At 52.1% G+C, this 13,300-nt stretch overlaps 1 protein-coding gene across 1 annotated transcript in view; it reads right to left on the bottom strand.

Annotated features, from left to right (window-relative positions):
* CDC42EP4 (CDC42 effector protein (Rho GTPase binding) 4) overlaps positions 1 to 724 on the bottom strand; it is a 25,068-nt gene extending 24,344 nt beyond the window's left edge. The window contains exon 1 of the mRNA XM_008576068.1: positions 630 to 724. The gene's annotated coding sequence lies outside the window, so the exon portion shown is untranslated. The remainder of the gene's footprint in view (positions 1 to 629) is intronic.
* Positions 725 to 13,300: the final 12,576 nt, after the last annotated feature.

The raw sequence follows: 13,300 nt of genomic DNA, 5'->3' as shown, positions 1-13,300 counted from the left end.
CGGGAGCCGGGGGAGGGAAGGGAAGGGCTCGCGGGGCGGGCGGGGGGTGTTGTTTCCTTGGCCGTTCCCTTGGCCGTTCCCTTCCTGGCAGCGCCTACCCTTCTTTCTCCCAGCCCGTGACACTGGGTGGCGTGTGCTGCAGTGTGTGTACGACAGCGAGAGCGCGTGTACACGCCTCCGCCACTACAAGGAGAAGAATTCGGTTTTGGTTCATGGAGAACTCCGTGCGCTCACACGCCCCCCACGGGGAGAGCGCGGGCTGCGCGCCGCCGATCGTGGCGCGCCGGCCCACGACGACACACACCCCATTCCTGGGCAAGGGGGTGGACCTTCCCCAGCCGGCACCCGCGCCCCACCCCTCGCAGCGCCCTTGGCCAGACCCGCTCTGCTGGGACACACGGTGCGCGGCTCTGGGTTCCAGGCACCCGAGCCGCGCCGCACGCGCCCTGGCCACAGCCCCGCCACCCGGGCGGGCGCCGAGGACTGAGGGTCTCTGCGCCCTTCTCCCCGCCCCGCGGCCCCCATCCCCGGCGTTTTCAGTCCTCTTCGCCGCATACGGGGGTTCGAGCCCACCCAGGCCTCGCAGGGCGGGGCGGCTGCCACGGTCAGAAGCGGGTGCCCGTGCGTACCTCGGTCCCCGGAGACCCCAGCGCGGGGCCCGCGCGACTGCGCTCTCTCCTCCGTGGGCTCCGCGCGGCGGCCCATGTCAGCGCCGGCGTTTGTTTCCCTCTCGCTCTCGGGCTTTCGGGGCTGGGAGCCGCTCGGACACTCCCCTTCCAGGCTCCTCCCGCACCCCTCCGCGCTGATGTCACGGCGCCGCCGCAGCCAATGGCCGTCGGGAACCTCAGCCCGGCCGCTCGGCCTCCTCGGTTCAAATCTGAAAGCCTGAGGCTCCCCCGGCTCCATGTGGAGCAGCCTGGGTCTGGGGCGCACCCCACCTCTGTGCTCGGCCTGGGGACTCTCACCGGAGGCCTGGCGCGAGGCTCTCTGAAGGCTCTTCCCCATTGCGAGGAATGGCAAGAAACCAGTAACCCCAGCTTGGGTGGCGTCTCCCACTCCTGCTCCCTCCCGGACCCGCAGAACTGACGGCAGCGGGTGGACCGGCTCTGCCAAGTTCGTTGATTGCATTCCAGACTTGTACTGGATACGAGAGGGACGGGCAGGACCGGGGGACCTGTCTTTGATCGCCCTACATTCCCAAGTCTGTGGCCTTTGCCGCCAAGGATCTGCGGAGGCTAAGTTGTTTTCCAAGTGAACTTCAAGGGGGTTTAGCTCCTGCGTCCCAAAGCCGGAATCCCATGAGAAGCAGGGCTTGGGCTCTATTCTACTTTTAGAAGAATAGTTCCCAGTTGTAAATGATCCTTGCCAAAGTGATGAATGCCAGCGGTGAAATATTCAACAAAAGGACTGTGACACAGCACGACGTGAAATTTCCCCTGCCATTTGCAGCCCCGTTCCACCTTGGTTTTCAAAGGAAGTGGAGGTGGAGGTGGCAGAGGTTCCAGACTCCCTTTCCCCAATGTGGCGGTGGGGTCCCTCAGCCTCCTCAGCTCCCACTGGGTGAAACACTCTGCTTTCCCGAGACTTCACTGCCCTCTTTCCCTCTGATGCAGAAAGCGACCTCCTCTGGAGATTTAATAGTGCGGCCACTCCGGTCCTAAGGTGAAAATCAAATCCAAAAGTAGGTACTTAGATGAGAAAGTGGGGTTCAGAGCAACTTGGGAACCAGTCACACATGGGTTCAAACCCTGGGTGGATTATCTATCATGGGGGAGACACTGGCCCCCACCTCCCCAAACCCTGCTGGTCTGGCTCTCCTTCTGTGTCCAGGAGCATGGGATGCATCTACTAGCCTCCCGTGGAGGTTGTGAATGAATGAGATACTAGGTGTGAAAGGCCTTTCCGAACACAAAGCCTCCAGCAAACAGAGTAGGTTGTTGTCATTGACCTGGGGCGAAGGTGGAAGATGTCCTCAAAAGAAATAGGAGCTGCAATAGAACACGGGGAGAGGCAGGTTTGGAGGCACCTCTGGCTTGGAATTCTAGCTGTACCATTTACTGGTATCCACCAGCTTCTATATCTGTAAAATGGAAACAGCAGACTCTGCCTACCCCCTTGGGGTGAGTATTAAATGAGATCACCCAAAGAAGGCACTGGCCATTCTCTGGGCACACATGGCCTTCATTGGGTCCCTTTCCACTGGGGCTTTCCTTCACATTGCTCCCAGGTGGAAGCTTTCCACCGTTCCTGGAATTCCAGGAACTTGCCTCCTGAAACCCTTGGGGTGAGTATTAAATGAGATCACCCAAAGAAGGCACTGGCCATTCTCTGGGCACACGTGGCCTTCATTGGGTCCCTTTCCACTGGGGCTTTCCTTCACATTGCTCCCAGGTGGAAGCCTTCCACCGTTCCTGGAATTCCAGGAACTTGCCTCCTGAACTCACACCTTAAGTCTTCTTTGTTCCAAAAAAACTTCCCTGGTTTTATCTAAGACATCTCCCTCTTCCCTATCTCTTTCCTTTCATTCTTAATAAATTTTGCTTTTTTAGGATAAGCTGTTAGTAATTTGCTTTCTTCTTTACAGGTATCTTGGGTTTGGCCTTCCTAATTAGATTCCGTATCAATTAAGCATATCTCCAGTACAAAATCTTCAGGTACCTTTGTAATTCTTCCACCCCTTATTCAAATTCAGGCTCCTCCCAGAAACATTTAACTTTAATGCAGGTTTGCCTGTGGGGACAAAGATGAATAAAGTCCAGTCCCTGTCCTCAGTTGCCCACAGTAGAAATAGGCTGCCCAGGTAAGGAGCTGAGTAGATGCTTCCAGACTGCATCCTAGTACCCTGGGGGAGATGATTAAAAGAAAGTGCTAATTTTCCCTGGTGTTTGGAATCCCAGACCTGTGGATATCTTTCCTAGGTATCCACTGAGGCTAAGTTTTGCTTCAAGCTCCTAGGCTAGAGCTGCCTATGGATAATCAGAGGAAATTAACAAAATGAAAATCTTGAGGCTTGAATACCTACCTTGAAATTTCTGGTGAGCTCTAAGCCCCAGACTTTGGGGAGGGATTTGAGGTCTTAACTGCACCTTCAGTGTAACTTGACCTGTAAGCCTTTAGGCCTGGGCGTGTGTCTCTGCCTGTCTTGGGCCGCTGGGGCCTGCCTTTGGGACTTGGCATGCATGGCCCTTGCAGCTGCATGGGCCTGCTCCTTCCCAATGTGCCCCACCCCCACCCCCAACACATACCTGCCGGTGTTTGTTAATATTGAGTTCTGGGCATTTTTGTTCACTTCATCTTGCCCCAGCCTTAAGAGGGTTGGGTTGGTTAACTGTATTTCCTTACAGAGAAGTTAGAAGCCATACTTATTCTAGTCTGGTATTTGCCATATGGTGTGACTCTGGGCAGGTCATTTCCCTTTCCCTTCCCATGAGAACACTCTATGACTTTCCATCTCTATCATGAGACCTCCTCCCCCTAGTGAGGTGAGACAAGATGGCCCTGGAGTGGACACTTCAAGGTGTCATCAGCACAGCTTAGGGTTGGAGCCTTGTGTGCACTGATCTCAGTCAGTAGCCATCAGCTGAGGGGCCTGGCCCTGGGCTATTCACTCCCACGCCTGCTGGACAGAAGCTCTTTCACTGCTTGGTTCCCTGTTCTTGGGAACCACCTGGATCTCTTTCATGGGGCTGGGCCAACTTCTGCTGAGCAGCTGGGAAAATCCCAAGGATACCAAGCAACTGGCAGAGCGCCTGGGGCTCAGGGCAGGACTGCTCCGCACTGTGGGGAAAAGTACATCTGGAGGCTCTTTTTCCCAGACTCCCGGCCCATGAACCTGGCCCTCTGAGGGAGTTAACCTACATCAGCGCTCTGGGGCAGCCAGTACACACCTGAGAGCAGAACCACAGGTTTCCCCCATGAGCCCCTTGAGTGAGGATGGTGTCCGATTTGCATTTGATGTCCAGTGTGGGTTGGCACATAGCACATTTGCCACAGGGATGAATGGGCGGCAGCCACAGCCCACATTCCTCTCTTCTTCCACTTGAAACCCCAGTCTCAGACAGATCTCTGTGTGGTCACTTCCTTCATGAGAAGAGCTCTGGTGGCCATCCACAGGGTCAGACATCCTCCCAGATTGGCAGCTCCCAGGGCTCACAGGACAAATGGCTCAGGGGGTGAGAGAGGCTGCTGTGTCTCAGAGGACCCCAGACCCAGAGGGATGCTGTTCACCACGCTGGGGACTTTCTGGGTGCAGGAGGTGACAGTGGAGTTGAGCTGGGCCCAAAGAAGGGTTGAAGTGGGTCAAGGAGTAGTGGCAGAGCAGCAGAGAGACCGTGGATTCTACCAGGAATGAGTGCAGATTGGGCACGGGGGCCAGGACACCTGGGTCGTACTGACTAGTTGTGTGACTTTGAGGGAGTCACTTGGTCTCCCTGAGTCACATCTGTAAGGAGGGTGAGGTAACAACTCGGACCACAGGAGGTTATCAGAGGGTGAATGGGGAGAAAACAAGTGGTCTTGCTTCCTGGACTGTCAAGTCCAATGTTAAGACCTCACTTACTATTACTGTTGCTAAGTCAGGCTTTAGGCTTCTGGGTACTGTGGCTACCCTCGTCTCTCTAGCAGGGAAAGGACAGATGGTGCAGGTGTCCCCACACCCTCTTAGGAGTCCTGTCTGCCACTGTGCATTGTCATGTTAACAGGCTGCCCCTGACCACTGAGCCGGGATGTTTCTGGAAAGTGGGAGATGATATTAAATTTCTTGCCCAACCAGAAGGGAGAAAACAGTGGGTAGGAACGAAACAGCCAAAGCTCTGGGCTCCAGAGAAGACTAGTTAGTGGAGACTTCAACTAACGATGGTGACTCTTGGAAGCAGGGACCCGGGAAGGAACGTTTCATGTGGACCTCAGATTTCTGAAGCTCAGAGCTTCACCCTCTAGTGACTCCTGGGGAAAAGTGGGAGAGCCCAGCCATGCTTCAGCAGAGGCCACCTCTTGGTGCTCCAAAGGCCCACAAGTCTGAATTAGAAACACAGGCCCTGGAGCCAGAGGACCCTGGGTTCAACTCCCAACTATCACTGTGTGACCTGAGAGAAGTCACTTGAGCTCCCTCAGGCTCGGTTTTCTCATCTGTACCATGGGGACCATATGGTCAGAGCTCAGCACAAAGCTAGGGCCATGCTGAGGATTCACTACTTGGACACCAGCTGGTTTCCAAGTCAGACCTTCTGGAGCAAGCTTGATCCTAAATGTCTGTCCTGGCCGCAGAATGTTAATGTTGCCCAGAATTGAGCTAACGGAAGAAAATTAACAGCATTATCTGCAAGAGGCAGCAGTCTGGACTTCTGATAAGGAGTCCCGTAAGGCTCTGGTGGGCTCACCCAGAGGAGCCACGTCTTAAGTCCTTGTCTCTGGGGAAGCGCTGGGCAGAGACCCTGTTCTGCTGGAGAACAGCCCCTGATGCCAGAGCCCTCCTGGGCCTGCAGGGAGATGGAAAGAAAAGGGACCAGGTGAGAGAAAAGTGTTCTGTTGGTACCCAGGAAAGGCTTTTCTTCTCCCGAGAGCCCAGCTCAATGGCAAATGTGGCTTTGATAAGGAGCACTTAGAAAAGGCAGGGCTGCTTATTTTATTCATCTACTGAATACTTTACCATATGCTAGAAATTCCGCATCTCAAATCTATGGAGTAGTTACTTTTCTGATTCCCATTTCTCAGATTAAATACAGAAAAGACTGAGTGACTTGTCCAAGCTTACACAGCTAGTAAATCTAGATCCAAGGTTACAAAAATGTAGGCAGTCAGGCTCTGGCCACAAAGCCACGAGACAGTAGGAAAGGAAGATTCCAGCTAAAGCATGAAAGATCTTGTTGCTATCCTGAGCCATAGGAGGCAAGAGAAGGTTGCTAGAGGAGGGAAGACTGGGCATCCTTTTTACCAAGTGGACAGACTCCTCTCTGCCCAGGAAGGTACCTTGTTTCGGGGAGAAAGCACTGACTTGCCCGGCTTCGAGGCACTTCTTAGAAGGCCATAGTAATGGCTCAAATCACCACCTGCTCCCTTACCCTAAGCCACCCCAACCCCTGACCACCACCACCGCACCAAAGACCCCAATTACATCCCTTCCCAGAGCTCAGCACATGGCCCAGGGGTGAAGCGGAGGCTGACTGAAGCCGACGGTGTCAGTCAGCATCCTCGCCACCACGATGTGATGTGACACCTCTGCCCAGACTTAAAGGAGCCCGCTTAAAGGAGCAGCCCCTCAAATAAGGAGTTTCTGCTGCCTGCGCCTTTTGTTGGGGGTTCTCCTACCTTCTTCCCTCCCTTCGTCCTGAGCCCCCAAGATCCTAGACCCTCGGGCTGGACTTCTGACGCTTGTGTACTTCTGTCTGACCCCAGGGTCTCCCTGTACTTTCCCAGTCCCCTGGGCACAGAAAGAGAGGTTTCTCTGGAAAAAGGGGGCTTTAAGAGACATCTGTCTTGCCCTCCTGTCTAGACAAATCTGCCCCTGAACTCAAGCCAATCAGACTGTGTCTTGAGCCAAGAGCTGCAAAGAAAGGGAGAGAAGGGAGAAGGGGCTGGCATGTCTGTGTCCCTCCTCACTATGGGGAGAGAGAGGAAGAGGAGCAGGAAAAGGTGTTTATGGGCTGGGTGTAATGGTCAAAGCTCACCTTTGTGGCTACAGAGTTTGTTTTCTGTTCTCTGGAGGTTTTGGTTTCCTAAGTGTTATTGTCTTGGGTGTGTGTGTGTGTGTGTGTGTGTGTCCGTCCTTTGGTCCTGGGAAGCCTTCCAGTCATAACAATAACTCATCCTAGTCTGATGTCGAGGCTAATTTACACTTCTCAGCTTGATGGGTTGATGCTGCAGGACTCAGCTTTATCGACTCCCCTAGCCCTCTGTCACCTCCACAAGCCAGTTGCTCTCCAGAAAGCAGTTGTATTTGATGGCAAAAGACATGTTAGGTAAGCTAGCAATGAGGAGTCAGGGAGCAGATTGCGCCAGGCCGGGGTCCCAGGCCCAGACCATCAGTATTTCCGAGTAGCAAGTGAAATCCTGGCTGAGTGCTTGTCCGAGGTCACCGAAAGGCAGCTCGGAGAGAGAGCTAGGGTGAGGAGGCTTAGGAGCCTTGGACTGAACCTATAATAAGCTAATTACATGGAAATTTGCAGAAGAGAACGTTTCCCCCTTCTTTTGGAGCAAGTAGTTTGTCTGCTTTAGGGAGAATGACATAGTGTTAGAGATCACCTAAGCCACTCACTTTACAGAACAGAAAATAAAATCCAGAGAGGTGAAGTGACTTGTCCAAGGGCACACAGCCAGCTGCTAGCAGAATCTGCGAGGAGACGTGAGATCTCCTAACCCAGCCTGTGCTTGTTCTGCTACATGGGTGTCTTCAAATGTTTTATTTTTGTAAGCAGGGGATTCCTTTCCCCCACCCACAGGTGAAACTGTACAAGAGGTAAAACAGATCAAGATGGTCTTGCTATGTTTGAAGCGGGGTGAGGGTCCCAGAGCCCCATGTGCTCTGCCTCTTTCAATGCAGTTCTTGGAGTACCCCTGGGAGAGACCCTAAGACTTCAGGACACTGTCTGAAAATCATAACACTAACCTTAACAATAGTGAGCTCTCAGTACATGTCAGTTTCCATAAGATTCTAGGCACGCTTCTAAAACTGTTAGCAGCTCCTTTGATCTCCAAAAGCCGGGTAAGACTCCACACCAGCAGGGCTGCAGGACTTTTAAGCTTTGCAGAGCTCCCTCTCTACGTGCAAACAGTGTCTGTTGGCACCTGGGCTCTTGAAATGGGCTCTTTGCTAGTTGAGGATGACTACTTTGTTCACACACGCTGTCCCCACCTGGATAATTTTGTCCGGGACTCTACCTCATGTCCTCCCCTTTCCATCCCCCTTTTCATGTCACCACTACCTCCCCCTTTCCTAGAGGGTGCAGAGGTGGCCTGGCTCCATGTGGGGCAGATTTTAGCCTTGCAGAGCCCACAGGCAGGCTTGCTGGTCTTATCCCAATGCCATCTGGTGACCTGTGGGTTGTAGACAGCCTGAAGATTTATAACGTTTGACATACATAATTGTTCCAGTTACTATTACTGAGAAACAAACTCCTTCAACATGGCCATTTAATTATGGTTTCGGATTTTATGGGTCTCAGGAATTTAGACAGTGCACAGAAAGAATGGTTTGTTTCTGCTCGCTGATGTAAGGGGTCTCAGCTGGGAAGGCTCGAAGACTAGGGACGACTCAGTGGCTAGGGACAGAAATCATCTAGATTACTGTCATTCACATGTCTGCTGGTTGATGCTGGCTGTCAGCTGGGGTCTCGGCTGAGCCATCAGCCAGAACACCCGTGTATGGTCTCTCCACGTGGGATAGTTAGGGCTTCCTCACAAGATGGCAGCCAAGTGCCAAAACTGAGAGTCCCAAGAGAACTAGGTGGAAACTATCACCTTTTATGGCTGTATTAGTTTTCTAGAGCTAAAAAAGTGCCACAGGCTGGGTGGCTTACACAGCAGATGTGTATTGCTGCAAAGTTCTGGAGGCTAGAAGTCCAAAATCAAGGCATTGTCAGGGATGGTTCCTTCCAAGGACTGTGAAGGAGAATCTGTTCCAGGCCTCTCTTGCAGCTTCTGGTCACCTTTGGCATTCCTTGGCTTGTCGGGGCATCACTCCAACCCTCCATCTTTTTAAAAAAATACCTTTTTATATCACAAACTCACATACTGCCACTGTGCCTGGTGGCATTTCCTCCTTCAAGATTTGGGCCTACTGTTAGCCACTTTTTTTATTTTTGTCAGCTGGCCAGCACAAGGATCCGAACCCTTGACCTTGGTGTTATCAGCACCACGTTCTACCAAGTGAGCTAAAGGGTCAGCCCCTCCAACCCTCCATCTTCACGCGGCCCTCTCACTGTCTTCACATTGTCTTTCCTCTATATGTGTCTCTGTGTCCAAATTGACCCTTTTTATGAGGACACCAGTCATATTGGATTAGGACCCACTCTAATGACCTCATCTTAACTTGACTGTTTGTGAAGACCGTATTTCCAAATAAGGTCACTTTCCTGGGTAGTGGGGTTTAGGACTTCAACCTCTTTTGAGGGGACACAATTCAACCCATACAATGACCTAGCCTTAAATGTCACATAGCATCCCTTTCCTCAATAGTCACCAGCCCGTCCCCCTCCCCAGGTTCAAGGGGAGGGAACATCAGCCCCACCTTTTGATGGGAGAAGTGCCAAGGGTGTGCATGATGGGAGATAATGTTGCAGCCATTTTTAGAAGATAAAATCTGCCACAACAATGTTTAAAAATATGTGTATTTTTAGTTGCTAGTATTTAAGCATAAGGGGAATTTGCATAAAGCTTGATGCTGGGTCTGGAAAAATCAGAAGTTGACAGCATCGGCCTCTTGTTTCCCCATCTCAGCAGCCAGGGAGAGCTACCCCTCGTAGGAGGCCGACTGGTGGGTTCTCCAGCTGACCTACTTGCAGCGTCTCCCGCTCCTGGTCTAGTCACTCTGCAGGGCCGCTGTTTTCTTTACACTCAGCCCGCAAAGGAAGCTCCCTACGGCAGAACCCCAGGAACTCCCCCTAAGGTGAAATCATCTTGCCTTGACCTGAACAACCCCACCCCTACCCCACCTCTGATTCACAGCCCCAGTGTCTGCAGGCTGGTCTGGGCAGGAGGATGAAGCTGGACAAGCACAGGCAACTGGCTGATTACAGAGGCAAGGACAGGGTGGGGGTGGGAGGCTGGCTGGAAAACTGCAAACAGATGTGGTCATCCTGTCCACCCTGGCAGGGGCCCACCAGCCGCCGCTGCCTCCTTCTGCCCCTCCCCCACCGTTCTCCTTGCAAGAAGTGACAACTGGGGCTACTTCTGAGGTAGCTTCCCTGATCCCCCCAGTCCCATCCATCCAAATCTTCTAGAGCCTTCCCAGATCTTCCCTGCTATTGACCAAATGCCTTTAGGACAAATGCCATGAAAGTAAACAATGCTGAGATTGCCAGCACTATTTTCATGTCATTCCAGGAGCTTGGAACGGAAGCGATACTTTTCTCCAAAGAAGAGTGCGTTGAACAGAAACAGCTCAGGCCTGGATCAGGGCATGTTTCTCCTTTCTCTGGGCCTCCTGCAGGACTGTGGACAAGTCCCTTCACCCAGAGGAGTCGAGTCCTCTTAATGCTCGGACATCTCATGTTTTGGCTGGGACAGTCCCTAGGCATTGGGGATGGGACACCTTAGCTCTGTTACCTTGGGCAGGTTACTTGTCCTCTCTGTGTCTCTTGCTCCTGCCTTTGTAAGATTAAATGAGTTAATTTATGCCAAGTGCTTAGCAAAGTGTCTAAGTGTGAGCTGTTGTGAATAGGGGCACGTGCTCCTGATGGCATTTGGTTCTCCTCCACCTGGAGGTGTACTGTTGGGTTCTAATAGAAATGTGCCAATGTGGAGACTTGCCTTCCCCTTGTACTCTCAGAGGGGAGAGAGGGTGGCATGGCCCAGGCACCAGATAGAAGCCTGCCCTCCCTCCCCACGCACCAGGCATGGTGCCAGGCCAAGAAAGCGACAGGTCCTGCCTCCACCCACACACGTCCTGGCCGTGCCCTTTCTTCTCCCCCTGCCAATGTGCCCAGAGTTCTCCATACTCCCTGCCCTTACCCAGAGACAGCTACAGAGGGTGAGAGCCCCGTCCGCCCCCGAGTTTCCATCACCAGCATCTGTGATCAGTATTTTGCAGGTTGACGGCAGGTGAAGGTTTTTCCCAACCTCAGGGAATGATTGTTGCTTGGCTTTTTGTTAGTGGTGGAAACAATTTAAGAAAGGGGTGGGGGGTGGGGGTGGGTGAGAAGAAACAGGAAATCGAGCATACCATAGTTGCCAATTTAATTCCGGGCTGGCCTGAACCCTTGACCTTGGCGTTATCAACACCATGCTCTAACAAGACCAAGGGCGGTGGGAGCGGAAGGGATGTGCGAGGTCCTGGAGGTGCCTGGCCCTGGGATCCTGCCAGCTTCTGCGAGTTCATTGAACTTAAACTTGCAGAGATAAAGATGCACAGGGGAGCTTCCAAGGAGAGTTTCTTATTCATTCCCCAGGGCTGCTGTAACAAATCACCACAAACTGGGGAGCTTAAAACAATAAAAATTTATTCTTTTACAGTTCTGGAGGCTAGAAGACCAACTTCAAGGTGCTGCAGGGCCATGCCCTCTCTGAAGGCCCTAGGGAAGGATCCTTCTTTGTTCCAGTTTCGATGGTTCTGGATAACCTTTGACATTCCTTGCTTATAGCTTCATGACTCTAATATCTGCCTCTGTCTTCAGATGGCCTTCTCTGTGTGTCTATGTGTGTCCTCTCCCCTTCTTATGAGGATACCAGTCATTGGATTTAGGGCCAACCTAATCCAATATGACCTCATATTAACTAATTACATCTGCAAAGACCCTACTTCCAAATAAGGTCACATTCTGAGGTTCCTGGTGGGCATGAATTTGGGGGGAAGGGACACTATTCAACCTCCTACACTACCCTTGACCGCCTTATCTGGGGATCACACCAGAACCCCAGAGAGGTTCCAGCAAGTGTGGGCTTCACCGACAGCCACTTCAGACTAGGTATTGACAAACTCCCCACACCGCCTGTTTCTGTATGGTCCGTGAGCTAAGAACAGTTGTTACATTTTTAAGTGATTCAGAAAAGATAACCAGAATGATATTTCATTACATGTGAAGGTTACATGCAATTCAAATTTCAGTGTCCAAAGATAAAATTTAATTGGAACACAGCCAAGCACATCCATTTATGTATCATCTATGGCTGCTTCCGTGTGACAATGACAGCAGTCATGTGGTCTACAAAACCTGTAGTATTTACTGTCTGGCCATTTAGTGACAATGTTTGCTGATCCCTGAGGACACTGTTATCCTGAAACAGATTCCTGCTTGGTCTGCGGCTCACCCAGAGTTTGCACCCGAAAGCCTTGGTTGCCTCCTCTGGTTCTGGCAGCATCTGAACCCTGAGCAAAGGCTGCTTAGTGGTTAAAAGAGGGGACACCATGAAGCCAGGTAGGCCTGGGTTCAAATCCTGGCTCTGGCACTTCCGTGGCAGGTCCCTTCACCTCTCCACAAATAGGTGTTCTTATCTGTAAATGGGGAGGTGAAATTCCTTATCACGGGGCTGCTGCAAGGATGAACTAAGGTACAGGAAGGGCCTTCAGTGCCATGGTGGGTATGGTGCCTGCTTAGCCAAGCTCAGCTGCTGCCACTTCATGCAGCTCTGACCGGGTCAGGAGGTCACAGCAGAAAATCAAAGACCTCTCCCATTCTGCAATGCACCAGAAAATCCCACCTATTCTGCTGGAAGCTCCCAGCAAGACTTTTGGGTCTAATTTCACTTTTTTATGGACATTGAGAAAAGAATTCACGAAAGGTGCATATCATCCGCCTTGAGTGCAGGAGTGGAAATTTCCATGGGGATACTGAAGCCAGTAGGCAGTACCGCTGCGGGCCTCTGAGTTGCTCCTCCTGTCCACACCCCACCTTGCCCTGGGCCCCATGGGGAGGCCTCCCCATCTGCCCTGCATCCCAGCACCCTCTGAATCCCCGCTGGTTTGGACAGTAAGAACCCAGGCAGGAGAATGGCAGGTGGCAAGAGAGCAGTGTGTTAGCCCATTTATGTTGCTTATAACAAAATACTAGGAACTGGGGAATTTATAAAGAAAATGAAACCTTATTGCTTACAGTTTCTGAGGCTGGGAAGTACAAAGTCCATCTGTTGGTGGCAACAGTGACCCAGGGGTCTCACATTGCAAGATGGTGGAAGCAGAGAGAGCAGAGAAAGCAGAGAGAAAGACAGACTCTCTTCTTTTAAAACCCTCAGAACCACATCCCTGACCACAAAGTCCATCTGTTGGTGGCAACAGTGACCCAGGGGTCTCACATTGCAAGATGGTGGAAGTAGAGAGAGCAGAGAAAGCAGAGAGAAAGACAGACTCTCTTCTTTTAAAACCCTCAGAACCACATCCCTGACCACCATTTTTTTCTTTTTTCCTTTTTGTCTTTTTTTACTGACCGGTAACGGGATCGCAACCCTCGGTGTCGCGCCCACAGTGAGCGGGAACTGGTCTCCACATGGGATCCGAACCCTCGGCGGGAGCGCAGCCGCACTCTCAAGCAGCGCACTCTCCAGTGCGCCACCGGGCCGGCCCCCTGACCACCATTTTTTTCTTTTTTCCTTTTTGTCTTTTTTTACTGACCGGTAACGGGATCGCAACCCTCGGTGTCGCGCCCACACTGCG

Source organism: Galeopterus variegatus, unplaced genomic scaffold (genome assembly GCF_000696425.1).
Source record: "Galeopterus variegatus unplaced genomic scaffold, G_variegatus-3.0.2 Scaffold1283, whole genome shotgun sequence".
NCBI classification, from domain to species: domain Eukaryota; kingdom Metazoa; phylum Chordata; class Mammalia; order Dermoptera; family Cynocephalidae; genus Galeopterus; species Galeopterus variegatus.
Note: the sequence above shows the minus strand (reverse complement) of the source record. Positions and strands in the feature narration are given on the sequence as shown.